Source organism: Zootoca vivipara, chromosome 3, assembly GCF_963506605.1.
Source record: "Zootoca vivipara chromosome 3, rZooViv1.1, whole genome shotgun sequence".
Lineage (NCBI taxonomy): Eukaryota > Metazoa > Chordata > Lepidosauria > Squamata > Lacertidae > Zootoca > Zootoca vivipara.
Genome location: NC_083278.1, coordinates 33,991,241 through 34,011,408, shown reverse-complemented (window position 1 = coordinate 34,011,408; position 20,168 = coordinate 33,991,241).

Genomic DNA, 20,168 nt, shown 5'->3' with positions numbered 1-20,168 from the left:
TAAGACTGACAAATGAAAAACAGAGAAAACTAAACTGACAGATCTGCCCACAGAAAGACCTCAAGGGTACAATTGTGCCCACCTGAGTCACAATGATGACCCTTGCACTAGGAAGAAAGTCCCAATGAACCACATTGGACTTAGTTCTAAATAGACAGGAGTAGGATTGCACTGAAAGACACTTTTTAAAAGGTTAAGTGCTGCTTACATTGGTTTTATCTGAGTCGTATTTATCATCCAAACTAGAAAACATTACAGGATGTCATTTTATGGACACTGGGCAATGTCAATTAGCAAGATATTATCTTTCAGCTGCTTTTAAAACCATCAGTAGCTATATTACACGTAACCCCCATAACAATTCTTCTTATTATGTGAAAAATTGACTTCCCACATCTGTGAATCAGTGCCTGTAAGCTAGACTTCCACACCCATTAAGGATATCATGTTGCCAGAGTAATAGGGCAGAGTTTAAAATTAAAGAATGTCACATGATTTCTGCTGCTTCAGAGCCATTGAGAGGGAGTGTGTGACATGGGATGGATCACCTATGCACTATGTAATGCACCACATTAGATGGCATAGAAGGCTCTGTGATGAACCTCTTCAGTAGTCTTCCGTGACCAGCACAAAATAATGGGTTTTGCCATGTTTTCCCGAGGACTGCAACATGTGCTGCAGAACCTCTTCTTCTCTCCCTGGGTACCTCCCTCTGCTCTGGGGATATTCTATGGTGGTCCCATTCTCTCCGCCCAGTGAGGGTATTTAAGGATGAAACAAGGAGGCAACTGGCCCCTTGCATAGAGTCAAAGCTAATGCGGACAAGGGAAATTAAGTTTAATACTAGAAATATTAACTGTCCAAAGGAAGAAAAGAATTATGTAAGTCTAGCATTACAAGACATGAAGAAGAGACTATTGAGCATAAATCCAATGCGGTGGAGTATCGGGTCAGGTTTAAGGTGCTGATTTTGACCATTAAATCCCTATGTGGCCTAGGACCCTCGTACTTGCGGGACCGCCTCTCCTGGTATGTCCCGCAGAGGACCATAAGGTCGATGAATAATAATAGCTTAAAGATCCCGGTCCGTAAAGAAGCCCGATTATCCTCCACCAGGGCCAAGGCTTTTTCAGTGATGGCTCCGATCTGGTGGAATACTCTGTCCCATGGGACTAGGGCGCTGCAGGAGTTGATCTCCTTCTGCAGGGCCTGTAAGACAGAGCTATTCCGCCGGGCCTTCAATTTGAATTAGCCTGATCCTCCATTCCCTTTCCCCTTTCCTTTTTCTATGAAGAAACCCTTGTGGGACCCCCACATTTAAACTCTTCCCTGGTCTACTTGCTGGCCCTAGCAGGACCAACTTGGCCAGTTAGTCCTGGCGATCACTTGACGCTTACTGAACTGGGTTTCCCCCCAAAAAAATGACCCTGAATTTTTTGAATTTTATTGACATGGATGCTACATTTGTGTTGTATTTTATGCTGTTTTTAAAGTCGCTGTTAATTAATGTTTCATATTTGCTGTTAGCCGTCCTGAGCCCGGTTTTCAAACAGGGAAGGGTGGGGGTATAAATAAATAATTTTGTTGTTGTTGTTATTGTTGTTGTTGTTGTTGTTGTTATTATTATTATTTATTATTATATTTCTCCTTTTTCAGTACTTTCATTTCCTGAACTTGCAATATAAAGCAGAATCATTTTTGTTATTCTTACCTGATATGATCCCTGAAGATTACTGTGTACATTTTTTATACTTGTTCAGTGTCTGTCCTTCACCTCTTTTTTTTTTAAAAAAAAACTTGGCTAAGTCAGTTATTGTTATTAAGGAAATGATTTGATGTTTAGGATTTAGCAAGACTAAAAAAAATTAAGACAAAAAATCTCAGCTATGGCCAGTTGTTATAAACATTAACTGATCAGTTTACATTCCCCTTTAAACACACACACACACACACCCCTACTTATAGAGGAAAAACTTGTTTTTAAAGAAAGGGTCTTTGGTAGTGGTCAGGTCCTGGCAAGAAATATATAAAGCTGCCCTAAAGATAGCTTGTTTTCAATTCCCTTTTGATTTCAACAGTTAAGGTTCTGGCAGTTGCCAGGGAAGAATCTCTGGGGTGTGTTGTTTCTTTGCAGGAACCAGCTGGGTTGGATTTATTTAGTTCAGTTCCTCTCTGTTGAGCTACTCTGCTTATCCATTCTGGAGGTTTCCATTTTTTTAGCTACTTAAGGGGAGCAATGATCAGGATGTTCCACCTCCTAATTTTTGGCTGAAATTGTTTTCATCTTTTTCCACCTTGCATTAGAGAAGACAAAGCAGCTGAACTCTAAAAACAATATTCCAAATACAAGCAGCAATGATTCCCCCGCTAGGATATTGAGGATTTTAAGCACACAGGCTTAGGACAGTTTCAATGGCTGGAGTGAAATGACAAACCATATGAGCTCCAGAGGAACCGCGACAATTTATGTAGCCAATGATCCATAAATATAGAAGGCTTTACTTCGTTTAGAGTGAGTTGCTTTTGACACATTTAAAAACCCAGCAAATATTTTCATTGTTTTAAGCAGTAGTTCTATTTTTAAATACTGTTCCTTCAGCACTTTGTTTTTTTCCAATAAATAATAAAGTGATACATTTATAAAGTAAGTAAATGTGCACATTTATTGCACGGTCAGGTGGAGTCCCCCAAAGCCCCCAGGCAGCCCCCAAGCGGAATGATGACACAAGACCACGTTCTATGGGATTAAAATTGGCCACAACTTTATTAAGAATTCGGATGTAGGGAGACCTTGGCTCAGGCACTGGGCATATATCCTTCCCAGTCCCCCAGCCGGGGATCTGGGTAATTTCAGGGTTATCCAGCATGTGTGGGGGTTGGGCTAGCTCTGGAGAACATATGTTCAAGCAGATAGCCCACCCCCCTGCGATGGCAGCCGCTGGAGAGGGGGGGGGCAATGACAGCCTATTGCGTATGGTCAATGCCTCCCCCTTAGCCCCATTTACAGGAACCCTGTTATTGCCGCCACAATGGGGGTATTTCGACTGCTTCCCAGGAATGACTCTGCTTCAGCTGTGTTCAAGGTAAGGTTACCTCCTCCTACCTGGCCAATCCCCCCCGGCATCGCCTCCCCAAGCTGGGTTGGACAGGTAACTGCGTGGGTGGAGACCACCAGTACCCAATCCGGGAAGGCAGTGCCGGCCTCCAAACTTCCAGGGCTGCCCAGGGATCCGCGCGCGATCATGCAAAATGTGCCTCCCCTTTTATGTGGAACAGTCATTTCCATCATTACACTAATGAATCTAATGGGTTGGATAAATATAAGATGCAACCTATCATAATGTCATGTGTGCATTGGAGTCCTGCACCTGTGGGTGTGGCATGATACAAGGGTCTCTCTCAAATGAGATAACAGGCCTTAGATAATTTACAGCAGGGAAGGGATAAAGCTCACGTGAATTCACTACTTTTACTTGAGGCCAGTTCAGGGGAGGGGGGGGGTCCAGGCTTGGGCCACATTGGGTTGAGATGGCTCTGGATTGGTCTAGGTCAGGCAGCCCCAAACTTCGGCCCTCCAGATGTTTTGTACTACAATTCCCACCATCCCTGACCACTGGTCCTGTTAGCGAGGGATCATGGGAGTTGTAGGCCAAAACATCTGGAGGGTCGCAGTTTGGGGATGCCTGGTCTAGGTTGTACCAGCCCACTCAAAGTGATCTGGGGCTGTCAGAAGGCAGGGGTGGTCAGGTAGTGGTGGTGCTGGGGAACCAAAGAAAGGCATGTGGCGGCATCTCAAAGATCAGTGCAGACTGTTTGCAAAAAGGCTTTCAAACAACCCTGCCCTGCGCTTTGTCTGCACACAGCTGTTCCCAGCAGGGAAACAGATCTGCATTCCCCACTCACCAGCTGCCCCTGGCTCATTAGGGTTTTAAAACTCTAATTATGCATGTGTTTTTGAGGGAACAAGGGAAAGGAGATGCTGAATCTCCTTCTTCCTCAACCCTGTTGTGACTGCATGTTCACTTGGGTTTAAAATCTGAATCAAAGAAATGGGCTGCCCCTCAAATGAATTCCGGGCCCAGAAACTGGGTGAGGTCAGCCCTGGGCTGAATCAGGTCCTGAACTGGATCAGGGGGGTTGGCATAGTCTTATGTTGCATCGTGGGTACGAATAGATTGCTTGTGTAAGCTGTTTCCAATGCTACAGCTGATCTTATTGTTGCAAAGCTTCACTAATGTGTTTTGCTGTTGTTTATATTCTAGTTGAAAGTCACTCTTTTTAAAGCAATAATTTTCTAACTGTTAAGATGATACACCACCCTCGAAGAACAGACAGCACTACAGATTAGAGGGCAAAACTGTGTGGTAATTAAGCAATAAGTGCAGATAGAATTAACATTACATTTGCAGATGCTCTCTCTGGTACCCAGTTAAATAACATTAGTTTCAAAACACTTGTGGGGCAGAGTTAAAAAGACAACCTTCCTAATAATAGGTGCACCTGTTCCGCAGCAAATCAGGGATTTCCCCTTAAAAAGCTAAATTTATTAGTGTAAAACTCAACACATTGAGCTTAATAGCATAATAAGAACACAGTTTCTGTACAGTGGAACCTCGGTTTATGAACACCTCGGTTTATGAATTTTCGGTTTATGAACGCCGCGGACCCACCTGGAACGGATTAATTCACTTTCCATTACTTTTAATGGAAAAGTTCGCTTCAGTTTATGAACGGTTACTCCGCGGACCGTCTGGAACGGATTAATCCACTTTCCATTACTTTCAATGGGAAAGTTCGCTTCAGTTTATGAACGCTTCAGTTTATGAACAGACTTCCGGAACCAATTGTGTTCATAAACCGAGGTACCACTGTATAAACATCCTTGGAATCAAGTGGAAGTATTTTCATTTGATAGCGTGACTTGTAGGAATGGGGAAGAAATGGGATCTGGTTCACTTTTGAAGAAAGATAAAAACATATAAGTTTGTGAAAATAACACACAAAATGCATTATATTAGATTAAATTGCTTTGTAAAAATGTGTATATTAGATGAATTTGCAGATGAAGGTGTGTGTATTAGGAGAAATTCGCACAAAAATGGACATTAAAATAATACATTTGCACACTGCAATGACAACGAGGAAAACAGAAATTAGGATTGCAAAAAAAAGTGATAAACCGAGAGAGACCAAAATTCACACATTAGTCTATCATCTGTCTATTTGTCTTGCAGGGTTCTCATGTTGGTCGACTGACCTGTTAAAATATTGCCAGCTGACCAACCACTCATTATTTGATCCTGATTAAGTAATATTAAGTATTACCAAATAATCCCAGGAATGCTACTGTGTAGGGGACAATTTACATATACTGTACAATAAATAAGCAGCTATGCTGATAGTGCCAGTAAGAGCAGGAGTGGAAGCAGGTTTTCTCCAAGCCCTGAAGCAGCCAGGGGCAAAGCTAATGCACTTCCCAAATATTCTGATGCAGTTCTCAAATATTCTGATGCAATTCTCAATCAGAATACATTAAAAGCTTCACATTTTGAGAGAAAATCTATTTAAAATTGTGTATTTAAATTAACATTTTTGTGCACGTAAAAAACCCCCAAACATGTTCCCAGATTAATATGGAAACGGGACAAAATGGACATGCTGAGCACATGCAAAAGTGACACGACCTGGAAATGTTTGATACTTATTTGATACCTACGTGAACAAATATTTTGATGAAGGTACCGTACAAATGTGCTCCCAGTGCAAGATCTAGACACATATACCCAGAGACAAACAATGTACCAAAATGAGTGATGCGAAGAATAAAATCAATGATACTTCAGTTATAAGGCTGAGCGGAGCTTTGAAAATCCTCATAAGCACTCAACAGATGCTACTAAGTGTTAAGCTGGAGCCTGTAAACATTATGACAGCATGAAGTGCAGTCTGTTCTTCGGTATCAGAAAGCAAAGTAAGTCCTTGGAATCTAAATGACTTTGTCATTCAGACTTTCTTCTTGTTTTAGGTGAAATTTATATATTCTGAAACTATAAAGACCACTGTTTAGGATTTAAATTGTACGGTTTTCACAAAGCAAGGATAAAAGCCATTCCAGCAGGCTATTGATAAACTTGAGGGCACACTGTTTTAAGAACACTGTGTCATTAGGCAGGGAAATTTAGTGAAATGAATATGAGTGGGCAAAAATAGATGCTGCCACTGCTGCTCCTAAAACAAACTGAACTAGTGCACAGACCATCAGGAAGTTCTGTATTTCAAGGTTCACTGAAAATGGGACTAAGCTTTATGTACAGTGGTTGCTGTCTTGAGCCCTGTCCATGAAGCAGTTGCAAAAAAACCAGCTAGCTAAGAAAACACATGGAACTTGATTTTCACAAACATTGGCAGTAGCTTAATGACCCATCTGTAAATCTCACGAAGTGAGATATAAACCACCCTCCAGCCAGGAAGCCTTACCAAGTTTGCACAACGTAACTTGGTAGCAAATATTGAGCAATGGGTTGGTCATTTGAAGGCTAGGCACTGAAACCACAAATCAGACTCTTTAAAAAAAAGTATGAAGAAGTTCATGAGAAATAAGGGACATTCAAACTTTTTTAAAAAAACAACTTTCTAAATATTGCCAAAGGTGCAGAGCTACTCATTCTGGATTATTGCTGAAGCAGGCCTAACAAATAATAAACTTGAAGGGGGGGAACATATTTAAAATGCTGTGAACCCTGCTGGTGGTGCTTGAATAATTTGACATTTGCAGATTCCCTTGATAACCTTGAACTTAGCTATCCACCAGATCATGAACTTCTCTAAATGTTGGGATGCAGTTTACACAGTTTTAAGCATATCAAAATACTCATTTAAATGCATGCTTTGAGAGATAGTACACATTAAAAACATGCTAAAATATGCATTAGATACAATTTAAAATAGCATTTAGAAGTATTCCCCCTCCTAAACATTCAAAGATTAATTAGTGGAAATGGAGAAAAATTATGGAGAAAAACATACCAAAGAGGCACAAGCGGAAAATAGTTAGATTTGTCCATCTCTAAATACCATCTTTCACAATGTACCCAGTAGCAATGGCTTGTCAACAAATTAATGCAGGAATTTTTTTTTAATAAAACCCCAGAATGCAACCACCACTCAGTAAGATTCCTGTGGAACTATAGGAATTTGGGAGATATTAGACTAAGTTTCACATTTAGAGGTGAACCTATCTTACTCACACTTTTTGAAACAATGCAAGAACCGGAACACAACCATCCTTTTAAAATTGCACTTCTCTAAATTTTGTGATACAGTTCTCCAGACGTAATGTGTAGAAAAATGCATATACCAGTGTGAGGTAAAAGCATAAAAATACAAATATTAGTGAAAGTAACATAGAAAAAAATTCATTACTTTGCAAAATGTGTATGTTAGGAGAAATTTGTCCTAATGGAGTGAATTTTCATGAGGACTTAAAGAAGAATAGCAAATAGATGTGGAAATGTGGAGAAATGAACTTAAAACTGGGGAAATGAGAAACAAAAATTGACATATTCACCCATCCCAGCCGTTGGGAATAGTCCAACATATAGCAAGTGCTGTAGCTTTCTCACTTGAGCAGACCAGAAACACACTTCATAAGAAGTGTGATGATCTTGGCAAGATGTATCCCTTCAATAGGACATTGTCATGGAGGTGTGATTAAATCTGGGGGAATTGGGACATCTGAGCACCATCCTATGAATGCATATTTAAAAATAAAAATAGGTCAACTGTTTTCCATGGAACATACTCCCATGAAATTGGATATAGGATTGCTGCCATACTCTCTCAAGAAACACCCTCCTTTGAATAAAAGCAATTCGGTCATGAAAGATCTAGTTTAAAAGCAAATATCTCCCTGTGGAGGCTACCCAAGACAGCTTCCACATCACAACACTTTATAAGTAGTTGTAATATCTTATTCACATGACAAGCAGCTTTTAATCTACTCGAGTTGAGGCTGGGAACCTCAGATGCGGCCATGAAGAGCCTCCTTGCAATGGGGTCAAACCACAGGATGAGTGGCTTTATGGTGCTTCAGCCATCAAAAGGAGCATTGCTAGAAAGCAATTTAAAGGAGCTGTATTGTAAGAAATTGACTAACCTTAGACTAAAATATACAGGGGTCATTTTGTCCTCTGATTATAAGGATAGTAATAAAGTATTAACTCAGAATAGCAGTGATTCCAGTCGTGGGCAAGACATTTCTTTAAGGCTTGTAGGATATAGTAACAGCATCTAGACATTTTTATACTCATTACTCCTGTCCATATTACAGTATGGATTTTGCTCAAATACCAATAGACTCATCAACGTTTTTGTGGGAATACAAGGCTTAGGCTGGCGCACTTTATTTTTTAAAAAATCTGTATGAATACAAAGGCAGTTTTGCAACACTCCTATTACTTATCCCTGTTAAATGGGCTTTTTAAAAACCACATATTTTTTCCTCTTCCACTAATTGGCATTACAATGGCAAGCAGAGTCATTTAGACCCCAAATCATTCATCTTTTACCCTCTCTACTCTGCTGTTCTCTTGTCCTTTAGCCTTATTCCCTGGATTTGCTTTGTGGTATTTGGTAGAAAAAGCAGACCATTTCAAATGAAGAAAGATCAGTCTTTACCCTTTCATGGAAAATCAATATCCTTTGTGGTTTCTTCAGCTTACTTAGACTTTGTCAAATGTAGAATATGCCCCACAAAGCCCTTTTGGTGTTCATCAATTATTGTTTTACTCCAAGACCAGTAAGAACTAAAATATGCTTTTTAGTTGACAAATGAAAAAAGAAAACTTCGGCACTTTATTATGGTGCACTTAAGATGTGAATGCTTCACAGTGCTGGTGGGGAGAGGAAGGTTTGTCAGCATTTTTGTAAAGTATCACATGGTTGCACAGATTCAATGCCCATTTGGAAGAAGACAAGGGGGGAAAAACACACCCTAGTATTGATTTCTCAACTATGCAATACTGTGTTTCTAGTGTAAAAAGCTTCTATAGCGAGGTGACATTTCATTTAGAGCACCACTTAGTTGGTAAATAATTTCTCATCATTCCCAGACTGAAATCCTATAAGTACTTGCCATGGGAGTAAGTCATATTGAACTCCCTGGGACTTAAAGCTCAGTGCAATCTTAAGCACGTTTACTCAGAATAAACAGCTAGTAGAAATCAGGCCCAAACCAAACGTTGCAAAAGGAGAACCAATATGGCAATCTCCCAACATTTTGCTTTAAATGAAAACCAGTTGTGTAGAGAAGAGGCTGGTAAAAGTAAACCAACCAGACATCAGTCAGGATGGGCTGTGGGAAGCTAAGGGTAGGTCCGCAAGCCTCCAGACTCCTGCTGGTGGCTTATAAGCCTCAGATGATGGGAGGCAAAGGGACAGGAAGGAGAGGAGAAGCTTGAAGCTGCCTCTTGAATGTGTGTGGGCCAACATGGAACATGGGAAGTGGGGTTATCTAATCCCCACTCCACTCCATGAAGAGCAGGGATTCTCTGGTCTGACAGGAAGACTGAGAAGGGAGTACATCCTACTTCTGAAGGAAGCATGGAGCAGCTGTCTGAGGCATCTGGGGCTGTGAGATTGTGGCAGGCTACAAGTAGGAGCGACGGAATGATAGGGAGAGTGGTTGACAAGTCGTGCTATCAGGAGAAGACTTGGGGGGGGCATGAAGGACCCCACTCAGCAGGACAGCCCCCAAATGCAGCAGGGCTGCCTTGCCACAATTTGAAGCAAATGGAAATAATTGACACATTGCTCCCTAAAAAGAGAGACCCTTATAAGACTATCAAGTCCAGAGCCTAAAAGTGCCTCACTGCAACACAAATACAGGAATTTCGAAACTATTAGTTGAGAGCATAATCATGCCAACGTAGCATGCTGTTCATTATGTACTAGAACACATCCCCGTAGAATGTATTGATGCAAATGTGTAGATATAAAGGCGAATGTCTGGGGACATTTCCCCCTTTCTCCAGATGGCTAAGGTAATAACATGTCAACTGATGCCTAACACTATTGCCTTAACATGGGGTTTTGCTTTAACAACAGGGCATTATCAAAGCTTGTAGATTGCACCAACCAACCTGGATCACACAAATTAAAAGATGCCTGGAGGAAGGGCATATAACATTGTACTCCCACGTTCCTCATTCCTGTTCAAGTAAATAAATTGCAGCTGATATAAGGCACTTCAGGGTCTACTAGAGGAAATGCTGCTGACAATATTGAGTTATTCATCTAAATGGGATTGCCAGGATGGTATGTAACTGCAACATGTTGGGTTTTGAACCTGGTCAGTTCATGTGCTCTGAGTAGTCAAGGGGAGAAAACGAGATCTCTTCCCATCAGGATGAACAATATACAATGACTTGGTATAAGGCTGCTTCAGATGTGCTCCATTTTGAATCATGAACCGGAAGAATTTAATTACAAACTTAAGAATCATCAATATAAATAATGCTGAAATAGAAATCAAAAGAAATGTGTGGCCAGAGCCCTAGCTCCGCTTCCAGTAGTTTCTGGTCAATAGGCAAGAAAGAGGATGTTCCATTAGAGCTTAGCAATCTTCTTCCTAGGTTTTGATTTTGGAGTTAGTGATTTGTGAGAGGGAGGAGGTATATCGCGGATGACTCATAGCTGTGATATTTTCTCCAGTGACTCAAAATAAATCTGAGCTCAAACTCCAGGTTTTTCTTACCCAGTCTACTTTTAATGAGTACATTTCAGCTATATTGAATTTTAGCTTTCTGTAGCTCTGTGTAAACACTTGAGAGCTAATGAATATAGAAAGCAGAAGAAGTTACTTAAGCCTGAAAGGGTAGCATGGATGTAACATTTCCTGTGTTACTTTTGTCAGGAAGACATTTAAAATAATTCCTTCATAATTTATAAAATAATGCTTTACTTTCAAGAACTCAGCAGTTCAGTTAAACAGCCTGTACCAACTAATCAATTGTGATAGAGCATAAGAACTTATTATACCATGCCATTTCTATAGTTTTTCTCAGGTATATTACCTCTCCTAAGTGAGAGAGGCAATTTCCTGTAAGTGTGGACCAACTATTGTACTCTGATTTGCCCCTTTGGAAAATAGCCATCTACGTATTATTATTAATCCTACCTTTGCACAGAACTGGGTAAAAATTGCAGGTGTAGTATGGATATTTGCAAGCATGAGTGGATAATGAATAATGCCTATCAAATTACAAATAGGTCCAGGGTTTTTTGTGCTGGGCATTTTAAATTTAATTTTATTTTTTTTTAAAGAATTGATGAAATTTGTAGGCTTGGTAGAAGGATAGCTGCAGCAATGCTCTTGCAAAGACTGTTTTTAGAGTTTGGAGCTGGCAAAAACTAAAATAAAAAATGATTCACTTAATCTCCCCTGCAGTTTAGTGGATAATTATCACAAAACTAATAGACATGAGAGAGGTGCTCCTAAGTAGGAAACTTTCCAACTTACAGATGAATAGGTACTTTCTCTCTATATTATAGCACTTACATCTCTGAGTGCTTATACACAGTACAACAATACAACACTGTACAGTCCAGAAAGAGTCAGTAGAAACTTGTTTGTAGAGTGTGTGTTTTTTTGTTTTGGTGTTCAAATTGCTGAAACACTATGAAGTGCTATGTAGGTCCCTGTTTTGCGTGTGTAGACCTTTTAACCACCCCCAAATAAATTCAGACAACTCAAAATTTTGGTTTGGTTTCTGGCAGAATTTAGGCCACAACTTTATTGATTACAATCAAGTGAGTGGTTGCATGGGCTCTGGTTCGACTAGCTCCCTGCACCGTTGCAGGTCGCTGACCCAGGGCACCACCTGGCACAGTGGAAGGCGGGGTCATGACAGTCCACCAGCCAGATGTCCCCGTGGACTCTGGCTCTGGGCACAACCCCTCTCAAGGTTGACCAACCAAAGAGTCCCTGGATTCCTGTAACAGAATACCCTTCGCATAGGGATGGCTAAAGCATTCTGCCACTCCTATCACCTGAACCAGAACCTATCCGAAACCTTACAAATTGTGACGATTTGTTATACGGCAGGCGAAACCCAAATGGCACCAGCCAATCAGCCAGGTGGGGAAAATTCCTGCTGTGCCCCTGTCCCAACGACAGACGACACACGATGGTGGTATTATTATTATTATTATTATTATTATTAATTATTTATACCCCACCCATCTGGCTGGGTTCCCCCCCCCACTCTGGGCGGCTTCCAACAAATACCAAAATACATTAAAATATCACAGATTAAAAACTTCCCTAAACAGGGCTGCCTTTAGGTGTTTTCTAAATGTCAGGTAGTTGTTTATCTCCTTGACCTCCAATGGGAGGGCGTTCCACAGGGCGGGCGCCACTACCGAAAAGGCCCTCTGCCTGGTTCCCTGGTATAGCAAGGTCATGCATGCAAGCCCTAAATACAGGGAGAGGTGGGCGGGTATTCCGATGCACTGGCTCCAAAGAGGAAGCTTAGGGACATGTGCATGGGCTTATATAGAGATCCCTCAATTTAATTTAGCTGCCATCCCATTGGTCTAATTGCACCCAGCATCGAAGGACGCCCAATAGGGTGTTGTGGCCATCCAAACGTTCCCATCCACAACACAGTCTTTGGTTGCCAGGTCACACCGCAACACGTGTCCTCTTGTTAGGGAGGACCCGATTTGCTCCAGGAAGCCTCCAGCAGATCCCACTTCATCTCAGACAACTTCAGAATCTCTCCAAAGCACTTTGCTTCAGGTCACTTCAGACCAGGGCTTGTCCAAATCCATGACATACCTGCAATTTCCAGTAACACCTTTACAGTGCAGTGTGATACAAGTTTACCCAGAAGTAAGTCCTCTTTATTTATTTTATTCATTTTATAAGATCATTGCCAGCTCAGCCTTGATCCCTGGAGGGTTATAATACAATAAAAGAGTAAAGCAACACTAAAACAAAACCAATTCAGCACACCTTAGAAAAGCTGGTTGAAATATTACCTATTTTTAAGAAGCCGCAACATTGTCTTCCTGCTTCCCACAGTGACAAAATTCCTAATACAATTTTAAGGGCCAGGTAGAAGTGGTTTTAAAAGTATAACATGTCTAGAACTCTTATACATCAAATATCTGTCTCTTAAAGTGAACAACAGGTACAAAATTATATCATAATAACTTGTATATCATAATAACTTGTAAAGCTTTTTATGTACAGTGTTTTACAATCTTTACAACAACTAAGCCAGAGAGAGCGAGAGAGAGAGTTGTCCACTGTGCAGCTCACCTGGTTTTCCAGAGCTCAGTCCCAAACTCCATTCACAGGACTGCGGTGGCTCTCAACTACCAAAGGAAGAATCCCCATCTGAGTTTTCTTGGGGTCTTAAGTAAAAACTTTAAAAACCTGTTGTCAGGCCATGATACAATTTTGAGTCTAAATGGGACGAAGCAGTCTGTGCCAAAACCGGACCGAAATCCCAGCTGAAATGGATCTAGAAAATCAGTTTCCTCCGGTCTGGTCTGTGATCATCCACTCAAGAACCTTACCCAAAAAGGGGGGATTGGCAACCGGCTGGTAGTTACTTAGATTTTTTTGGATCCAAGGCAAGATAAAGGTAAAGGACCCCTGGACGGTTAAGTCCAGTCAAAGGCGATTATGGGGTTGTGGTGCTCATCTTGCTTTCAGGCTGAGGGAGGAGCCGGTGTTTATCCACAGACAGCTATCTGGGTCATGTGGCCAGCATGACTAAATGGCTTCTGGCTCAACGGAACACCGAAACCAGAGCAGCACACAGAAACGCTGTGTGCCTTCCTGCCAGAGCGGCACCTATTTATCTACTTACACTGGTGTGCTTTCGAACTGCTAGGTTGGCAGGAGCTGGGACAGGAGCTCACCCCGTCGTGAGGATTCAAACCGCTGACCTTCTGATTGACAAGCCCAAAAGGCTCAGTAGTTTAGACCACAGCACTACCCACCTCCCAAATCCAAGGAGGGTTTCTAGAGGAGTCATTTTACCATTGCCTTCTCAGGCCAGGTGGAAAAGGACTGCAAGCATAGGAGCCAGCTCCCTGTGCTGTGGGGACTTCGGCCACCACAATAAAATATTGGAGGGGGCTGAGGCCCCACAAAGTTTAGGGGCATTCCCATTAAAATGGTGTGTGTGCACTGCATCACGTGATCAATGATGCAGGGCAAGGCTTACCTGGGCCCCCACAATATTTTATTCAAGTTGTCACCCCTGACTGCAAGGCACTCTCTTGTCCGTTTATAAAGGGAAATGAAATTAAAGAGAATGTACAGGACCTTGACCCTTCATTCATCTTTTGCATTGACATTTGACTAACCAACATTTCTACAATTCTTTGTATCATGGGGGAAAAATATGGGAAAACATTTCCACATACATTTAAAAATATATTTTTCTGCATCTTTTTGTGTGAAAATGGAATACTGTATACCCTCACCTTTCATAATCCGTTTTAAATGTTTCTGTCGGCTGCAGATTGCATCACTGGAAACTTAATTGCTGTGATTTTATCATGAGAGCTTCTTTCTGAAAACTGCTTTCAGATAATTTTCTATAGAATGATTGTTCCAGTTTCATTCATATGGTTAAAAATGCTTCATGTTGACCCATGCCAGGCATTAAGCTCATATTCCATGGCCTGTTAAATGGATACCATGGCAAACTCTCCTGTCTTCTTAAAAGTGAATGTCTCCTGCCTAAAACCCTGGACAGATGATGTCCATCAGTGGGACAGTATAGAATTAGATGAACAAATGGTCTGATGTGGTAGAAAACAGCTTCTCATAATTTTATTTTGAATAATAGTGATAATAACCATCACAATACTAGCAACATAAGATTTACTTAGGATTTGGGTCACATTTGCAGTTTTCTTTCAAGTAAATGCCTTTTCTTTTTTATATTTTGAAGAACAGTAGTCTCCAAAAGCCTGAGGTTCGTCTGACTAGAAATAAGGCAGTTTACACAAATGATTCTGTAGGACACTTAGAAAAGTTATGATCCAGCAAAGGCTTTGGTGAGCTAGAGTGCTTACTATTTTCAAGGCATTTGACATCGGATATGCCCTCGCACTATGAACGCTGTTCTGTGGTGTAAAATATGCTGTTGCCTTCCAGGCTCTTGCATCTAAATCTCTCTGTCATCCCTCATTTCTTTCAGGGCAGCAAAACGCCTGTGAAGTCAGGCCACTTGAAGTGCATTGGTAAGTCATTCTTTTGAAAGGCAACTGTGATTTCTGAGGTAGTTATAAGCAGGTTAAAAGTGCCAGCTTTTTAGAGGAGCCTCTGACCCCAACCCGATGGATATACAGAAATGTCAAACACACATAAGAAGAAAACGAGCAAATCATCTGCTCCAAACAGTGTAGTTGTGCTTGTACAGTTTGGCAGGAGGGTGAAATTCTGACTGTGTGTCACTTATTAACAAAACAAAAACAAAAACACACCTTTCTATAAAGCAAGCATTTTGCAGCTATGAAGGCAGGCGCTCAAGTTATTACTGTCAACTCCAACTACTTCACCCCAAGAGTGGGCAGACTTCACTATCAAAATAAGAGAGGGAAAATTCTCCAGAGGCCTAATCCCAGTGTAGATAATGAGCCCTTCTGTGGGCTCATCACTAAGCCTAGCTGAGCCATAGCCTTGAAAGCGCTGCTGTGGAGGTGTTTCACATCACCCAGAACTCAATTTGGTAACGCATCTCAGCATTGCACAACTCAAGGCCTATTTCAGACATTTTGGGATTGGATGCATTTTTAAAAAACCCACCACCACTCAAATCAATCAAGAAGCAGCTATATACATAACCCACACATTTATTTGTGTCTCAGCCACACAACTGGTGCAGACAGTGTTGGATTACAGAAGAGGAGGGATGTCTCCACCCTTCCTTCCAAACAACTGAGCAACAGAACTGGGAAAGTGCTTCTGTCACACCTGAAGATGTGACCCATATGATTTTCACCATGGATTTTGGACTCCTGAACTACCTGGGGTCTCCACCTATGCAAATTTATCCTTGGTTCTCAGAGTACTGCATTGGCCTTGCTCCTGAAAGAGAATTATGCAACAGGAACCCCCCATTATTTCTCATCTCCTCTTCAAGTTTCCTAATTTGCTGCACATTCACGATACCAGTCCCTTCACATTCACCCATCTCTATGCTTCACCCCATTGATAACATGGACACATTCACTGCTGGAAATGCAAAAAGGTAATTCTGGTGGGATTGTGTGATGTCATTATGACTAGTTGACCAGGATCATCCAGTGAAGGGCCCCTTTCAAGTTAAAAAAAAGGAGGGGCTCAGATTGGGCAGGAATTGGCTTCAACATTCTTGGGAAATGTTGCACAAAAGAGGAAGATAGAGGTAGTTTCCAGTTCTATTTCAGTTCCCAGAAACCATCAATTTCTATATCAAAAATGAAATTTCATGAAGTTTAAGGACAGTAACATGGAAAGAGTGATGCTGTATCAGGCCAATGGCCCTTCTGTTTATCCTTTCTATTCTCACAGATGTCTTTGGCAAACAAGGTTCCTTGAGAAAATGAAACCCCAGCGTTCAGATTAAAAAAAAATACTCAAAGAAGACAGTGAAGAATGACCCCCCTGAAAGCTTTTTCTTTTTTTTTATGGTTCAGTGTGAACACAACTAACTTGGAAAAACAGAACAGATTGTCAGTGCGCAAGGCTTTCTAAACTGCTGTGTAAACAAGAGGGGCAACTTGTAATTTTGTTCTTTTTCTGAACCTAAATGTTAATGGTTCATCTGGGACTTTGGCTCAGGCACAGGGTGACTTGCTCAAGGGGCGGATATGGTTCTTATAAGAACAAGTCATAAGTGGTGCTTTGCTAGCTTGGTAAAAATAGTTTGATTTATCCTTCTGTGAGCTGCGGAGGGTGTACTCAAGGTTACCTAAGCAATGCAACTCTTCCTCCTCTCCCCTGAGTCTTAAGTCAATCTCAGTGTGCAGGTGTAAGGTTTTTCAGTATTTCCTCCATCAGATTATTTGCACATAACCCTTCTTTTCATGCCCTACCAGTGTATAAAAAGGAAGGGTTCATTTGCTCAGTCAGTTTTGCTTTATCAGGGCCCCCAAATGCATGGTGAGTTCTACCTGTATTCAAGCAAAAAAAAGAAAGAAAAAAGGAGAAGCCCACACCAAACGTTTCCTACTCTACATGGCAGCCACAGGGATATTCGGGATGGGGCTTGTGTGTATGTCTGTGTCCCCATCATATGAACATAAGAAGTGAAATGAAAAGCCCATCTAGTACAGCATCCTGTTCTCATGGTGCCCAACCTGGTTCTTGTGGACATGCCCCATGTGATTCCCAGAGGCATATTGTTTTGTAGACATGTAGCCAAAATCCCATGGGGCAAAAGGACGTACATTGGGAGGCAAGTCCCCCATGTACTCTCGCAAAGTTGCCTGAAGAGTACTGCTGAGTATCACAGATGAAATAGCTGAAGGTTCACAGTCAGTCTTCAACCATAGCTGTCAAGTTTTCACTTTTCTCATGAGGAAGCCTATTCAGCATAAGGGAATTTCCCTTAAAAAAGAGAGAACTTGACAGCTATGGTCTTCAACTGCAATATCATCCCGCTCATGAGTCCCAATGTGCTCCACCAGGGGAGCACTCAAGTCAACATGTGTTAGATTGCAGCCCAATTTTCAGCATGCACCACTATGTTGAGATAACAATCAGATGCAGAGAAGAGATCCCAATGGCAGCACCACGGATGGTTAGCTCTCCTTCTATAAATATTATTTTCCTCAAATCTAACCATCTTCTGCAAGAAGCACAAGTCTTTCAAAGCTAGCTTTGGCATTCGAGGTTGTTGAATAAGGTTATTCTCGGTATGTTGTATTGTTAGTCTAAACAGGGTGATGTATGCTAATATACAGTATTACCGGAGTTTAACAGAGAGACTTCAGTTTATATTTCTAATTTATTTTTAAAGTGCATCTCCTTCAGTTAGAATTTCAGATATAGTATGGGCTATACCTACAAAAATAAACAAATATGAAATGGGAATGGAAAGCTGATTTTGATTGACCCATTTTAAAGAATACTTATTCGTGATACCTTTTGATTTTTAGATGGCATAGTTTTCAGCTAGAAATTTTGACTTTGTTACAGAGAACTTTAAGGCAAATCTATTAAACCCTTGTGCTAGTATCCTACTTATTGCTGGTTTCACTGCTCTTCCTTTTCAACCTAGAAATGTCTTCACTACTTACTTATTTCCTCTGAACTTCTTAGAGTGCTTTTTGAAGGAAAAAAAAGCACTGATATGCATATCTACAGAGCATTCATATGCAAAATTGCGCCTCTGAATCTATTTTGGGTTGTGCACCAACATCCATCTGCATAATGTTTAAGTGCCTATTATTTAGATTGAGGGATGTGACAAACAGGAACAAGTGTGTAGCCTGATGACAGGAACGTGTGCCATTAAAATTAGCAGAACTTGTGACCGTGCCATTATTTGGGCATTGAGCTAGAAGTCCCTGTAAGAGACCTGCTGTCCTTGTCAGTTTTTTAAAAAAGTTTCTTATTAAATACAAAATGACAAGAACAAGTAAATGGCAATGGTTCAGAGGCCCAGGTAAGAACGTTAGAAGAACTCCACTGGATCAGACCAAAGGCACATTTAGTTCATCATCCTGTCAAAAAAGTAGCCATAGCCAATCCCAAAATCTTTCCAAAAAGATAACTGTAAATGAGCAAAATATCTTACTTTTTGATTGCACTGTAGTGTGTTTTGTATCTTTTCTTCCTTTCCCACATTTTCAATGCACATGAGGGTCACCTGGTGTAATGGTGTGTGTAGCTTCCTCACGAGTAAGTGGCTCCAAACCCCATGCTTGGTTTTTACAGGGTTTTATTATGTACATATGTACAAGACAGAGCATCAAAATGCATGACTGTACTAATCCGATTCAGAATCCGGAAGCGCCTCCCTTCGTGATTTACGCCAGCATAACCCCCGGGGAACCTGGAACCTCCTCCATTGTTCCCTCCTCTGTTGGGGTGAGGTTCAGCACCTTCTCCACTGGAGCTGGTCAGTTGAGGAGCCAGCGCTGTGGCTCTTGGAGACTCCACCTCTCTAGTGCTTGGGTCCTCCCTCTGCAACTCTTCCTCTGGAGCTCCCATCTCCACAACATCCCTAAGGGTTTGCAACTCCTCCTGAGCCTCAGTCCCACCTTCCAGAGGAAGCTGCCAGGCATTAGGTGCTGGGGCTTTGGCAGCGTCCAAGAGCCCTCGCTCCGACCCACCAGGCTCTTCGCTGACCCCTGGTGGTTCCCTGACTCCCGGTGAAATATGTATCAAATTTTGTTGTGACATTTCGGTGCTCATGGGAGAGAAGGCATGACAGAGTGCTTTTCTGGCCCCCTGGAAAATGGGTGTGGACTGTAAAGGTTTGTTCTGAATCTGTACACCAACTCTCATTTCCTTAAAAAAGGGGAGAACTTGACAGCTATGTAATACATTATCCTCTTCTTGAAGGTGTCTTCTGTTTGAAGGGCTTTCTGGGCCAAGTCCATTTTAAAGATAAAGAAAGATAAGAAGGGAGAACAAGGGCATTCTAGTTGCCATTAGTAGTTCACACTTGAGAAGTTGACTGATCAGGCATGGAGGTCAGCTGGTCACAGTCTGCCTCATTACAGTGAGATGCATTTCTATTTATAGCAATTATTTCCAATTTTTCATCTGTGCATAGTGCATAAGTGTCCAATCTAATCTTTCCTGCCCAACTTCAAGATAGGTGTGGGAGGTGATCTGGGGCTCCATAATTAAGCAAATAATTACATCCTGGGTGGACATGCCATCTTCCATCCCACTCTTTCACTCCTCCAAGCCGATCTGTTTTTTCAATGCATTTGCGCACATCCCTTTTGAGGTGGTATTTGTATCTGAAGTGGAATGCTAGCTTGTATGTGCACACTGAATTCCATTTGGATATCTTAGTGTTCACATTAAGTTCTCAGTGTTCTCGAAGCTATGAACATGAGTTTGACCAAACTGCGGGAGGCAGTGGAAGACAGGAGTGCCTGGCGTGCTATGGTCCATGGGGTCACGAAGAGTCGGACACGGC